The sequence below is a fragment of the Solea senegalensis genome, linkage group LG1 (genome assembly GCF_019176455.1).
Source record: "Solea senegalensis isolate Sse05_10M linkage group LG1, IFAPA_SoseM_1, whole genome shotgun sequence".
NCBI lineage: Eukaryota > Metazoa > Chordata > Actinopteri > Pleuronectiformes > Soleidae > Solea > Solea senegalensis.
Window position 1 is genome coordinate 7,022,346 of NC_058021.1, and position 12,894 is coordinate 7,035,239.

Sequence of the window (12,894 nt, forward strand, 5' to 3'; positions counted from 1 at the left end):
ACTCAGTGCCTTTACATTCATGTTAAAAGTCAGATTGTAGTCGGGCTAAGACAATAATTTGGTTTTCTTGATGTCAAGTAAGCTTGTTAGTCCAACTAAAATCAAGCTAGTCTTAGTCAGACTAATGTAATGCGATTCATACTCCTCCATTCATATGCTTAGTCGGACTGGAGTCGGACTTGACGTTCTGTGAATGCACCAGAGTTCCGTCCCCGGTCTTTGGCCCAGAAGTAGAAGGACACAACGTATAAATTGTAGTACTGATGGTGGATATCATACTGCAGCGGCAACACAGCAAACAACACAGCATTGGCTACATTTCACCTTAGTTCCACATTCACATTGACTTTCAATATCAATCAATGTTAAATACAAACAGCTTTCTGTCAAATCCAGAGCCTGTTTGTCTGTTTTATGGTAATAAACTGGTTTAACACCTCAAGCCTCTGCTTTGATAGAGTGCAAAAGATACGAACCTTCTGGAATAATTGATTATCTTTCCATCTGAATAAAAATGTACATCATCTATCACCTCTGGAGCAGAGAAAATATGTTGTTATCTTTTCCGATTACCAGAGTGACCTTTTCCTCTGTTTTCCGACGTCAACGTGAACTCGTATAAACAAAGAACTTTTCTATCTTGTTTCTGGCATTGAAAAGCAGGCGTGAATGTTCACGATTACTCTGCATATTGTCCTAAGGCATATGAGCAAAATATGTGAATGATGAAATCCAGAAGGATTCCCTTTGGTAGACAAATTCCTATAAAGCCTTTGCACCTCAGCGGGCATGTAGGGGTGGGCTCTGGGAAATTGATGTTCATGTCTCTGTGCTTGTGTGTGCGCATACATATATATATATATATATATATATATATATCCCCAAGGACTAATGAGAGGCTTGCATGTGCGTTTGCATGCCTGCTGTAGGTGGTTACACATGTGCGTGTCTGTTAAATAAAAGACACGTTATGCAAATGAGCACATGCGACCAACTTGAAAGATAACGGCGCCTCATGCAGTTTTACTGTTCAGTGAGACTAACAAGGCACAGTGCACCATCAGGGCTGAGCAACAGTGATCACAGCCATCAGACAAGTCAAGTCAAGGGGGCAACACAGGGGGCGCTGCTGTGCCTGAAGTGGGTACAGGATTGGCATTGGTCAGTGTGTTTTATAGATATAGATATAATTTTAATTTGTTTAATGTTACATGCCAAAATGACAAAAACGTTCTTGCAGAGCTGCAGCTGCTCCTTATTATGTTTTTTTATTAAATGTGCCTCTGTACGCACAACAACATGTCAGGACTCTTCAGTATGGAGCCATACGTCTGTTGGTTCGGCAGATATTTCACAATAGAAGCCTTGTTGAATAAAAACAAACGCAGCTAGAAGAAATGCGAGAGCGCTTTTATTTTGAAATGGGCACCGGCCGCGTTGTGTTTGTGACACATATGACTCTAAAAGCAGCACACCTGCTGTTCGCCGGCTGTAGTGAGGCTTCTAATCACACTCTTCGGTCGTCAGTAGAGTGAGAGAGAGTTAGCATTTTGTGGCATTTGCAACTACGAGAAATGGCTGCAATGCAAAGCGTCCATTTGAGGATTGGTTACCTCATCTGGAAGTGAATCAAAGTGATCCCACTGTGATGCTCCCCAATTTCAACTTTTATTGTTTTGATCAAGAGAAAGACACCGGGCGGCAAAAATGACATACTGTGCCTTTAAGTTGAGCTACAGTTGTAGCTATGCTGTTTCATACATTGCAGTGGGGAATTGGATTATTGAATGAACTGTGTATACCTACGCTATACTAGATGGCGATACACCCCCCTGTGTTGGGCAATTTCAGGTTGACAGACCAAAACCCCTTTATCTGGCAGCTTGTTGTTAGCATTTCATGTCCTTTTCTACCATATATTCACTTTGAAATGATTCATTAAGATGCAGTGGTCCGGATGTTGCCACGTTTTTCTCGTTGTTGTCCTCTTCCTTTGTGTACAAGCTTATTTTATTTCTGGTTCAAAGCCAGACGGCATGAACTAGTTACGTTTGAGTCCAGTTGATCCCACACAAGCAGACTTCCAGTCTCACTATGTGGCACGTTCTTTGTTTACATGGCTATCTAAAAGCCCTGTTTTAGTCAGAGTCTCAGTTTCTGTAGATTTGCATGTCTCACTTTGCGAAGGTCACAGCAAAACAACACATAGGACATGAAAAAAGATCAGACACAAAAGAACAACATATAACATACACGGCTTTGTTTTGTTTAAAGTGGAGATGGTTGAAGGTATTAGGCTTCTGCTGAAGCGGGCTTTATTGCATTTCATACTTTTGAATCTCCTTTGTGATGGTAGGATACCATAATGTACTGATGAGTGATCGCAACCGTTCCATAGAGGAATCTATGGGTTTTACGAGGCAACACAGAGGACGCTGCTGTGCCGCAGGTGGGGAGTGTTTGAGGATTGGCATCAGTCAAGTCTGTGGCCCATTTCTGGCCTTCAGTGACTTGACAGGTGATTCGATATGTGTGTGACACACTGGCATGCATGGCAGCCTGCCGTTCACGTGGATAGTGCAGGGGATTACAAACAAGGCGGGGCCGTCCATCTCAGTCTCCTGTCCTCTCCTCATCTGGCTTGTCACTCATTCCTCATCCACGGGACTGTGAAGGTTGCGCCTCCAACGTGTGGCCTACTTTCCTGCGTTCACGCTGAATGGAGATGAGCTCAACTTATTTCTTTGTGAACATCTGTCTGATTTTAATTAACATCACAGTCATTGTGATGCGCTCTCCTTATATCTTACAGCAGCAAGTTCCCACATTTGCCTTCTGTGTGTGTGTGTGTGTGTGTGTGTGTGTGTGAGAGAGAGAGAAGAGACAAAAGGATAGAGTGACAGAGACAGTGAACTGAAATCCATAATTTAACCACATGCCCAAGAGCAGCACAGCAGCACTGATTTCAACACGCTTCTCTCAGTTCTCACTTGAGCAAGTGTTGCTGTGGGTGTAAACACACACACACACACACACGATCATTCACACACTCACAAAGTCACTGTATTTTTAATTGTTGTTCCTGCTGTCTCCACCTCCCAACATATAGCATCATGGTGAGTTCAGTGTTTGTGCGGCGCAGCAGCACTCTCCCATTCTTTCAGCCCGTGTGTTTGTCATACTGCACGCAGATTATATTTATAGCATATACTCTGTCAGACAGTGTAGTGCATTTGTTAGTTAGTGTGTGTGTGTGTGTGTGTGTGTTCATTTGGAAATAATAACATTGACAACTGCTGAGACAGAGGGGCAGAGAGAGGGAGAGGGACTCATTTTAAGCATGTATCCACTAACGAGCTGTATTGTGCTCCAGGCAATGTGTATGATGGCTTGAAGCCACTGTGTGTGTGTGTGTGTGTGTGTATGTGTGTGCGTGCGCCCACTTATTGACAGCTGAGAGATATTAACAGTCTCTCTCTCTTTTTAATTGTTATATACTCTCTTCTCCCTTCCTTTTCTGCTTTCCTCACCTCCTGTCTCCCCTCCACTTGTTTCCCTCCATCCTCTCTTCTCTCCTCCAACATTTTTCCACTCTTAGAGGTTTAGGTTTTGTTCTATTACGGCCTAAACTCTCCTCCATGTCGTTGTTTAGAGTGTAATGCATTATCCATCTCCATTCCACTTTGTTCACTCCACTTCACTTCGAGTAGCTGCTGCTTATGAGCAACACACCCTCACACTGACACGCCTGCACACACAAACAGACGCGCACATACAGCTCCACGATCCCATTAGCTTTAATATTTCAGCAGCATCATAGCATTCGCCAGCGGTCTTGTCACCGGCTGCTCCCCAGGGACACAGATCTTAGATCAGCACCAGTTGTCTTCACCCTCCAACAACACCACCAGGACATGGAAAGCACTCAGCTGACCTAAGAGCCGAGGCCTGAACCGTGCCCAGCGTTCCCAGGAGTCTCCTCCTCCTCACTCCTCCCTCCTCACCCTCTCGTCTTCCCCGCCATCTCCGCCGCTGCTGTCATCTCAAGGGAGGAGTAGGAAGGGGGGCGGGGAGCGGGGGACGTGGGGAGTGTGGAAGAATGCAGAGGCAGGTCCATGGAGGGAGAAGGAATGAAAATAAGACGAGCAGATGAGGGAGAGACGCAGCGAGAGGTTATGTGGGTGGGCTATGGGGTGCTGATTAGGCCTTTGGTTTGAAGTGCTCAGCGTCTTATCCCACACACACACACACACACAGGTTTGTGTAGCTATCCTTTTAAGTACTCTGCATTGACTTCCATTCATTTGAACAGCCTGAACGAAACCTTAACCATAACCAGTTAAACAAACCCTAACCTAACCACAATTTAAATTAAGGAGGTTCTGCCTCAGGTTGTGGTCTCCATGAGGACGACTGGTCCTGACAAGGTCAGTGTTTGTTCCAGAAAAGGTCCTGAAGAGGTGACAAATACAAGTACACACACACACACACACACACACACGTTGTTTCAAAGTGTCCTTATAAGTGATTCACAGTTACAAAGACATTAAAAGTGAGGACGGTTCATCTCGTTTAGGCATTCTGTTAGAAATTGTCTGAGCTTTGAAGGTGGAATATTTCCCTTTTGTTCTGAAATTCATGCCTGTGATAAATTGGATGGAGCGGTCCCCTGCATGATAGTATGATAGAGTGTGTGTGTGTGTGTCGTGTGCCTGTAGCAGTGTTTTATCTGCCTCTCTCTGTCTGTCCATCTGTCTGTGACGAATAAAGGTTGAATGACACCCCTCTCTTATTACCGGGCAGAAATTTGTCTCTTTGCTCACCTGAGGCATAAAAAAAACCCTCACATCATCACAGCACATGGGGCTCTATTGTACTTACCCGACACAATGGTCCATCTCTGTGCCGTTCATTTCGCCAGGGCCTCACCCCTCAGTGGCTACATAGAGGCCTTGAAAGAGCGAGGACACAGATCCAGACGCGCAAACACAGACCCAAACAGCATAAGCTATGTCCTGGGAGATATAACTCATGCATGATCACTAAATGGCAACATTTGTTATCTCCACAACAATGCAGCCAGGGGAGCTGAATCTTTTATGGGTCCCTTGGCCCCCACACACACAAACACACAGAAATGGCTGCCACACGTTGGAGCTCACAGGTCATCCTCTTGTGAATAAACCTAAAGAGGACGCATCGAGGCATAAACAACCGTGCAAAAGCTCCTGCTTCAAATCGCAAAAACCTTCATCAAACATTAAAACAGTGGTGGGCGTGCGCGCGTCTACGCTGCTCACGCACCTTCACACACACTCAAACTTTTACACAAATCTATCCCTATTGTCTTGCAATGAAACATTGAGTTTCTTGTTCTCCGCGCTCATCTTCCATTCACATGGACTGAATTCACTTCATGTCTTGTCTGCCGCCGCCACCTCGATCAGTATCTTCCTCATTCCTGGGGCATAAACTTCTGACCTAGTGAACAGAGCCTCACAAACATGTGCTCTGCCAATACACCAATCCTAACAAAGCACTATGTCAGTGGTTTTGCATTTTTTATTGAGTCGTCTCTGACATTAGAAACCTTTTATTACCGCTGACTTAATGTTGCAAGTTATCAGACAAACATTTCAGGCAGCTACTAAATAACCCAGTAATTTCCCTTCAGTATGAAAATCCACTCGAGTTTTGTGTGTTATTGCTTTTCCATTACCTGATACCTGGTGCTTTTTTTTAAGTACCTGCTCTGGCGAGCTGAATCGATCCTAAAATGTGACGCCAACAGTCTGCCGTCCACTGATTGGTCAGAGAGTGTTGTCACTGGAAGAGTAGATCAGCAATGACAGTTAATTAATTATTAAAAAAGCACTTCAAGTCCTGCAGCTGATGATGTGACACACATCGCTGTGACATTTCTCAGCGTGTAATGTCCCCGAGTGATAGAAATCATGACAAACTGTGTATACATTCCCCACTGAAATGAACGGGGTGTGGTCATAAAATTGATCAACACTCAGCCCTCTTTGGAGCCACAGGGACTCATCATACTTTGTCGCAGACACCAAGTTGCAAGTACATTCAAAATGTCTCCAAGTTTTTTATTTGGCATTATATTTAAAAGTGAAACACGCTAAAGAAAAGAATCACAGAGCAACACTGTGAACAATAGCTGGGTGGAGAGTGGAGGGAGGTTGAGTGAGTGTGTGTATACACACACACACACACAACTTAAATCATCATTGGAAAATCATTAGAAATCTGGCAAAGTAGAGGGGCACAGATTGAGGGACAAACCCCCCATTCAAGCGCACACAAAGACCGTCCTGCACACCCACACCAACGCACTCACAGAGAGGCAGCCGGGTGGAAGGGAAGTGGGGCGGTTCCAACGAATACACTGCTGCACACACACACACACACACACACACACAAACTGCTCCAACCTCACAAACAACCTTCCATACTTCCCACCCCGCCTCCCTGCCCACATCCATCCACATTTATTGCTCCTTCTGTGTGAATGTCTTTGAGTTTCATTCACATGTCAGCCACTGTGTCTGTGTGTGCGTGTGTGTGTGTGTGTGTGTGTGTGTGCAGACAGGAGTGTCTATGGGTTTGTCACTGTGAATGAGTGCTCCATTAGTGATTCATTTGTGTGTAGTTAACCATTGTGGAGAGAAGGCAACATTTTATTTGTCTGAACCCAACCCCGACCATATGGCAACACCTTCGCCTGCTCGCTCACTCGTCTTCTTCCTCCACTCCCCTCCACCTTCTCAGATTCTCCCTCTGGACTTAACACCTCCTCTTCTCTGCCTCCCTTTCTCAATACTTTCCCTTTTCACTCACACAGGCCATTTGTTCGTCCCCTTTCTTCTTCTTGTTCCTGGACAAAGTTGCCTGCTTTCTTCCTGCAGTGGACTTTTAGAAAGCTATCATGCCTGTGTGCACATCTCCGTGTGTGTGTGTGTGTGTGTGTGTGTGTGTGTCCTCTAGGTCGATGAGGACAGACCTCTTTGGCTGTCAGCTACAATCAGCCCTCACGTGTGCCAGTAATGTTGTGTATTGTCTGAACACATCACTGGGGGGAGCATTTGCCATGTCCATTAGAGTTCAAAGCAATTTATCACAATCTCCACCACTTCCTCTGCCCTATGTCTCCCATCATCCCTTAACTCCCTCCACCGTCTTCAAATTCTGTCACTTTTTCGTCCTGCTCCCGTCCTCTTTCCACTCAAAATCCATGCCTCTCCTGCTTGAAACAACATTTTTTTAAAAAATGACCTTAATTGGTAAGGCTTTAATTCGTTGGCAGAGGCAGGATGCTCAAATGTTCAAACTATGATAAAAAAAAAGAAATTCAGCAACTGTGTGAGTGTGATTATGTTTTGTATGCTCCTGTCTCTCTGCCTCTGTCTGTCACACTTGCTAATGCACGATGCCCTTGACATCTTGAGTGTGATTTGTGACAAGCTGAAGCTCCTGAAGGCTTTGAGCACACGCGTCCAAGTGTATGCGCCAGTGTCACTGTGTGTGTGTGTGTGTGTGTGTGTGACAGCAGCCACCCTGGGGCATGATAACTTTAGATGGCGAGTTTAAATATTAAACTGTCCTTAACAACTGACAGGTCTCTAGCAGCCGCTCAACATGCGTGTGTGAGCTCTGTTCCGCAAACACTCGCCCACACATGTTCCTGCCTTGACAGTAAGTAGCTTTCCTCAGCGAACATGGCTGTGATGTACGCGAGTGCAGATTGTGAACGTGCCTCAGTGTGTCTGATTGTGTAGATTTGTGTGTGTGTGTGTGTGTGTGTGTGTGTACACATATGCAACACAAGGTTGGATCTGGACTTGTTTTTAATCAGTGGGATTTTGCAAATGGCCTCGGGCTTCTCCCAGGGACTAATTAGTGATGTGACTTCAGCATAATAAATAAACATGCGCATGTACACGCACACACTCATATGCAGCATCAAAACACAAAAAAAAAAAAAAAACAGAGAAGAGAGTTGGAGGAGAGTCTGGATTTACAGATCAGATGAAGAAAGCCGCATTTACAAGGCAAGTAAACAAATGTGCTGATGCTGTGCCTCCACACTGCTTTCTGACTCCAGCCCTGTCCCCCCCCCCATTTCTCTCCTTTTCCTCTTTACTGTGTATTGTTGAGTTTTCACTTTCTGTCACACACACACACACACACACAGAGAGAGAGAGAGAGGGAGAGAGAGAGAGAGAGATTCCACAATTTAATGTGTTGACAGCCTGTGCCCAAGTGAGAGCAGAAGGTTGACGGCCTAAGAGAATTCCTCAGGCTTTTCCAGACTGCACCTTAATGCACAAACACACACACACACACACTCTCTCTCTCTCTCTCTGTCTCTCTCACTCACTCTCATACACACACACACACACACATTCTGGCTGTGTAAACCAGAGAGATTAGCAGCTCATTACCATACCACGGGGGGCTTACACACAAGGGACTGTGGCATGTGTGTGTGTGTGTGTGTGTGTGAAGGTGTGTGCCTCCGCCTCTGAGCATTGTCTCCTGGTCATAACAACAACTGTTCCATTATGCGCGTGTGCTGCGTGTGTGTGTGCGTGCGTGCGTGCACCATAATGAAAGTACTTTTAATCAGGAGAAAAGATAAAAAACAGTGGCCAGACAGAATCACAGAATATGTTTTCGTTGCAGAGACAATTATCAGATTAAACAAATTCTCCTCGTTAAGCAGCTAATCCATCTATCCAGTCAGCAGCAGGACAGAGGCGCCAACACCTGCTCCCCAGCAGCGACCTCAGACAGATGTGGGGATGATCCACTTTCAGATTCGGAGGCAGGATTGTTTCCGCCTTTTGAAGTCCTGTGTTTGGCATGAGATGAGGAACACAACCCAGTTTACAAAATTCCTCTTTAATTTTCGAAAGTTGACATTCCAAGCAAATGTCTGATACCTTTTCCTGCCATAAAATCAATCTTTGATGCTGATTAGATTCATGAAGTTAAATGCTCTGTATTTATATAGTGCTTTTCTAGTCTTGATGACCACTCAAAGCTGCTTTACACTACAGTTTTTGCCCATTTACACATCTTTCATACCTATTCCCATGTGGGGTTAAGTGTCTCGCCCAAGGACACATCGGCATACAGACTCGTGGAGCCGAGAATCAAACCCACAACCTTCAAGGTGAACGACAACTCACTCTACCACTGAGCTACAGTTGCCCCGACTGTATCCGACTGATCAGAACAGTGAGGGAGAGGAAGACGTTATTTAGGGTGATGACAGCAAATGATGGCTCAGATGCCACACACATTTGTGAAGTAATTATCTGGTACAATGCTGCAGTTATGGAGGAGCAGATCTGCCGTGAAGTCTTACAGTTAAAAACCAGTACCACAGATGACCTGGGGTTGTTTCCCGTGAATTATTAACAATTAAATGCCCGATCCTGTTTGCTCATTGTTGACTGGGCACTCTAAATTGACCCCAGCCACTCGGAACCACATCCAGTGTACTCCTAGTGCCGGTCCCAAGCCCAGATAAATGGGAGGGTTGCGTCAGAAAGGCCGTCCAGGATAAAAATCTCTGTCAAATCAAATATGCAGATCATCTGCTGTGGCAACACCCTAGAGAGGGAGAAGTCGAAAGAAAGAACAAAACTGAAGGAAAGATTCTTGGTATCTGACACACAGCAGCTACATGCTACGGTATGAACAAAGATTTCACAAGGAGTCTTTTAAAATGACTACGTTGCGTCTCTGCTGCCACCGAAAACAGAGATGGAGAGGGGTTGAGAATGATGAGAGAGACAAGGCGAGAGCAACGATGGTGTGAGAAAAGAGGGAGTGAAAAGGAGGAGGATGAAGGAGAGAGAGAGGGGATTGAGTGCTCTTTGCATGAAGTGAATAGGAGGTCAGTTGCATGAAAGAAGAAGCTCTTGGAGGGATGAGAGTAAAGAAACAAGAGAACTCAGGAGTGGAGTAGAGAGCATGGCGCTGACTCAATATGTTTACAAGTCAGCTAATCGAATTATTGCGTTATTCCAACTTAATCTGGATTTTAAAATACGTGGAAATAATAAACATGTACAGTTGGGAGTCAAATTAGTATTGGATATATATTCCCCTAAACCCACACTGGGACCCTGGGTGCTCCTCGGATGGAGGGAGACAACCGCAAGATAAACATGTGACCTGGAGACAGAATGTACGCTCTGTCAATTTAAACAATTGAATATTTTTGAAGTAAACAGGGAATAGAAAAGAATCTGAGACACGTGTGCTCGTATACTGGGGCACGAACATAATTTAAAGGCGTAGCTGTGCATGGAAATGAAGTGAGTGAGCGAGGTGTCACATATAGTACAACATACAATAGGCACTGATGAGCTATTAAGCAAGAAAAGCAAGAAAAGCGTCACCTCACAGACTCATTTCTATCACCATGTAAAATCAGACCTGTCTTGTCTCCAAGTAACATCACTCCTCGTCGTTCCTGCTCAGTTACCAGTAGACCATCAATTAACACGTCGGCCAAAACCTGAGCCTTTCCCTCTCTAACCTTCACTGCTCTGTCCTCATCCTGTTCCACACTGTGCTGCTAATCTGGTTAACTAGAGCTGTCTCTGAAATGAACAAAAGCCTCACAATAATCTACTTCCCACTTAGCACTAATTAAGAGATTATTGACCTCACATGTTAATATTATAATCACAGGGTTTTTAGCAAAAATGATCAAGTGGAAACAAAAACATTAGGATGGTGAAGAATCAGACTGTGGTGTAATGTTGAAGGTTGTGTGTGTGAGAGAGAAAAGAGCTCACTCAGATAAGATGTGCAGATACACCACAGGAAGAATCGTGAGCTCTCTCTCTCTCTCTCTCTCCCTCTTTCTCTCCCTCTCTCTCTCTTTCTCTCCTACACACACACACACACACACACGCACACATGCACTCCACCTTAAGCCTTTTACTGTCCAGAATGTCAGCAGGCATCTCCAGCACAGTGGCCTGTCACACAAAGTGAGAGCGAGAAAGCACAAGTGTGTGTGTGTGTGTGTGTGTGTGTGTCTGTGTGTGTCTGAGTGTACATTTGAAGTGGTGTGTGTCTGTGTGAGAGCGAGAGTGAGAGAGAGGGAGACAGGGAAAGAAGCTGAGGGATGGAGACGTGCAGGAGGGAGGGGTGTCCTTGAACGAGGACAGAGGTGTTCAGCTGAATCTAATGTGACAGAGGAAACAACTGGATCACACACTCGCATACAGACCAACACACACTACAGTCGCATCAGTAACGTTCCTCTCGAGGAGGAAAAAATAAAAAAAACATTTGTTGGGATGAATTCACATGAATCCACAATAAATCCCTTTGTCCCGTAGAGCTCTTCTCACACACACACACACACACACACACACAGCAGCCTTTTATATCTCCAGTAAAGGAATAAGGGAGTGAAAGCAGGACCAGAGTCCCAGCCTGGGTCTCTGTTCTGGGCCTCAGCATCATTATCATCAGCAGCGGGCCCTCTCACATGCACCAGCACAAGATCAAAGGAAAGCCTCTCAATCTTCTCCCCTCAGTGAGGCAGCGCAGAGCTGCTCTATAACTGGCATCTTGGTCCTGCGATAATCCTCACATTGATCTGCTTCGTACAGTTCAGTCAGCGCCAAAGCTTCTGGGTTTGGGGGGGTTAAAGATGCCGAGGAATGTCTGTCAGAGTTTGCAGCACTGGGTGCCAGATTTTATTAAGCCATAAGCCGGGAAAGCTGCACTTTACAGTGTCCTTTTTATTGAAGCAACTTGTTTTCAAGGTGCTCTGCACATGAGGTAATGTTAATGTTTTATGAGGGCTTCTAGCATTTGCATAGATTCCACCCAGATCATCATTTAGGCTTTTATTATGAATACAAAAATAGGCTGTGTGTTTAGCACAAGCAATTAAAAAGCATATCCGCTGCAACATGTAGGTACTGGATAGAGGGGCAAATTAATTCACCTTATTCTCCCGTTCCTTCCTTTGCTTTGAAGTCCATGAGGGGGAGTTTAGACTGGAAGGCATAAGCAGAGGGTGGAGGGTGAGGATGAATACAGGGAACAATAGACCAGAGAGCCATTACCTCAGCTCTGCCAGTGGGTCTCCCGCTGCTCAACGTCTCCATCTACTGGGGACTTGACCAACTGCAAGCCCCTCCTGCATTGTTCTGCTGTCTGCCTTTGCTGAGCTGACAACACGGGGTAGCAGGGACGTTTCTTGGGACTTATGGGGCCCCAGGCAGAGGGAACCTGGGGGCCCTTCACTGATTATAGATTACAGGGAACATTTTCCTGATGAACGGTTCAATCGCTTCTTGCAGGTCTTGTCAATTTTGTGAATTATGTTCCCATTTAGAGCAAAATAGATGATAAAGCACAGCATAAACATGTAAGTGGACACCAGATTGATTAACAATCTTCCTGTATCCGGGTTGCGGGGGGTAGCAGCCTTGGCAAGGAAGCCCAGACCGCCCCCCCTCGGCCACACCACTTCCACCAGCTCCTTTGGGGGGATCCTAAGGTGTCCCCAGGCCGGCTGAGAGATACAGTCCCTCCAGTCTGTCCTGGATCAGCCCGAGGTCTCCTCGAGGAAGTACATTCCCAAAACACCTCCCCAGGGAGGCGTCCAAGAGGCGTCCTATCCAGGTGATGCCGAAACCACCTCAGCTGGCTCCTCCCGACGTGGAGGAGCGGCAGTTCTAATCCGACCCCGCCCCGAATGTTCAAGCTCATACAGACATTATTCCAACCAAGTTGTCATTGCAGTTTCATGTAAGTACTGTATCGTCTCACAAAAACTCTCATGATTGTGGACTAATGTAATTCTTGAGGTCCCAAGTAGGTCCTGCCTTGCCT